This window comes from Aphelocoma coerulescens, chromosome 2, assembly GCF_041296385.1.
Source record: "Aphelocoma coerulescens isolate FSJ_1873_10779 chromosome 2, UR_Acoe_1.0, whole genome shotgun sequence".
Classification (NCBI taxonomy): domain Eukaryota; kingdom Metazoa; phylum Chordata; class Aves; order Passeriformes; family Corvidae; genus Aphelocoma; species Aphelocoma coerulescens.
In genome coordinates, this window is record NC_091015.1 from 141,630,919 (window position 1) to 141,634,143 (window position 3,225).

Here is a 3,225-nt window from a genome sequence, read left to right on the forward strand (position 1 = left end):
CATGATATGATGAGTACTCATGAATTAATACAATCAGAAGCTCAAAAAAGAGGACATCAGTCCCAGAAGGACATTCTTTCACATAATCACAGAATGGGTCAGGTTGGAAGGCACCACAGTGGGTCACCTGGTCCAACCTCCCTGCTCAAGCAGGGTCACCCCAGAGCACATGGCACTGGATTGTGTCCAGATGGTTCTTGAATATCTCCAGTGAGGGAGACTCCACACCTTGTTCCAGTGTGTGGTCACTGTACTGACTCATATTCAGGTGGAACTTCCTGTGTTCCAGTTTCTGCCCATTGTCTCTTGTCCTATTGCTCAGCACTGCTGAGCAGAGGCTGGCTCCATCCTCTTGACAGCCTCCCTTCAGATTCTGATAGACATTGATGAGGCCCCCTCTCAGGCATCTCTTCTCAAGGCTGAACAGGCCTAGCTCCCTCAGCCTTTCCTTGTAGGAGAGATGTTCTTGTACTGAGGAGCCCAAAACCAGACACAGCTCCCCAGATGTGGCCTCACTAGGGCTGAGTAGAGCAACAGGATCACCTCCCTTGACCTGCTGGCAATGCTCTTGCTAATGCATCCCAGGATACCTTTGTCTTTCTTGACCACAAAGACACAGTGCTGCCTCATGGACAGCTTATTGTCCACCAGGACCCCCAAGTCCTTCTCCACAGAGCTGTTCTCCAGCAGGTTGGCCCCCAGTCATTACTGGTCCATGAGGTTGTTCCTCTCCAGGTGTAAGATCCTGCACTTGCCTTTGCTGAATTTCAGGCAGTTCTCCTCTGCCCATCTCTCCAGCCTGTCGAGGTCCTTCTAAGGGCTGCACAGCACTCTCGTGTATCAGCCATTCCTCCCAGCTCTGTGTTGTCAGGGAACTTGCTGAGGAGGCCTCTGCCCCTTCATCCAAGTTATGACGAAAAATTAAACAATACTGGGCCTAGTATTGAACCTTGAACCAGCAGTGACAGACTCCCAGCTAGACCCTGTGCCACCAATTCCAACCCTCTGGGATCTGCTGTTCAGCCAGTTCTCAGTTTACTTCACTGTCCACTCACCCAGTCCACACTTCCTGAGTTTGCCTGTGAGGCTGTTGTGAGACACAGTGTCAAAAGTCTTGAAGTTGAGGTAGACAATATCCACTGCTCTCTCCTCATCCATCCAGGCAGTTGTTTCATCATAGAAGGCAATCAGGTTGGCCAAGCATGATTTACCCCTAGTAAATCCATAACTACTCCTGATCACCTACTTGTCATCCATGTGGATAGAGATGGCGTCTTTTCCAAAGCACTGACCCAACCAGAATAGAGGCAATCCTACCAAGAGGTAGCAGCAGAGACACAAATCTACTTCGACCCTGGCCACACAGTGTAGCTGCTCTTTTAAGATGCAGTCATAAGGAATTTTCTTCAATATTCTTTACAAAGACATCTACAAATACTCCATAACCCAACAGTCTCATTCCACACTGCTGTTCCACACAAGGGTCAATCGTGATATGATTCATAATGAATTAATAAAGAAAGTAAAATATTTTCATCCACAGTCACAAAGCAATTGTTGAATAATAGGCTTTATGTTTTTTTCACAGTGTAATAAAAACTGCTATTGTTCTACAGAGAGTAAGCATCAAGTGACTTTAATGCTCTTCAGAGGTATTGCAGCTTATTGCTTCAGCTGCACATCCCCTAGCACAGCAGTTTTAACTCTAGAATGTGAAAGCCCTTTCCCAATGACTAGGTTCAAGCTTCAACACCTGAGATTGGATTACCTAATATTAAGCTCTGAAATCAACAGGACGTAAGTTTCCTCACACTCTGAAGCCTTGATCTTGAAATTAACAGGAGTTTCTAAACATGGTAAAAATACCTGAACAAGCTGCTAAGTCAATTATGTGCTGTAAGACCTCAAAAGGTATGCTAGAAACATTATTATCACAGCTGAAGTGCAGATAACTCCTCAGCTGCTACAAGCCAGATGTTAATAAGCAAAGAAACACTGTACCAACAGTTTTGGTTAATAAGTAAAACTACAGAAATTTTTTTTTTCTTTATCTGTAATTTATGCCAAATTTAATTCATCACAGAAATAAAGTGTTGCCACTTAATTGCTCTTAGTGTACAGCAAAGATGCTTACAATGAATGACGATAAGCAGGAACATGAATGAACAGTTGCCAGGCAACCAATAAATAAAGGTTCCAAATAGCATGACCTCTCTTTAAAGGATAAAGCTCTAATCATAATTATTTTTCAAATCCATTTCAGTGCCAAGTAAAATCATGTTTGCAGCACTAATCCTGGCCTTCCTCATACAAAGTGAAACCAAATCTGATGTCTGATGTATCACAGATAACAAATTAAACAGACTCAACCTGCTCCTTCAGATTATGGTCAACAGTGTAGTTTGAGGACGGCAAACAGGTTAGACAATAAACTGGAATCTGAAACACAGATCTGAGAAGATTTAAGCAATTTTAATAGGGTAATTAATTTTTCTTTTAAGTTACATTGTTTCTTTAAGGATCTTCAAATGGTATCAACACAAAATCCTCCAGTGTTTAACACCACAATATAATCATTTGGTAAAGTAGAAGGATGAGACAGACTTTAAAATACTAAAACCAGATGCAGTTTGAAATGCTTTAAAAATCTATATAATACCACATTCTGTCTTTATAAACTCTTACAACACAGTCTTGCTGAGTGCATAAGCAGAGCTGAGGTGCCTAGAGCAAGCACTGACCTTTTAGATGGATTCAAATAAAACTGACAAAGAGCAGCATAAATCTTAAATCAGTTAAAGAACACAGTATATCCACTTTGAAGAAACAATGAATGGTTCTGCAGGAGTTTTACATTATGCCTTCCAAATAATGGAATGGGGAGAGCTTGGGCTTGCTCATGGTTTACTGGTGGGCTAATAAATTTTATATTTATTTTAGTAAGCTCTCATGTCAGAAGACATTAGGAATACATGTTTTTGTAGTTTTATCTTGCACTACATAAGGTGATTACATAAATCTCTTTAACCATTTTATTTATTTTCTTTAGTAGAATTGAGATTCACTAATAGCTGTGATGCTTAAACACTAAACTCACAAAAAATTGCAACAGGAAAACAAGTTGAACTACAATAATAAACAAATAACTTTTGTACCTAAGATATAAGATATTATGACAGCAGTGAACCCATAAGAACAGGCACCATCCTTCCAACCTGTCTTTGA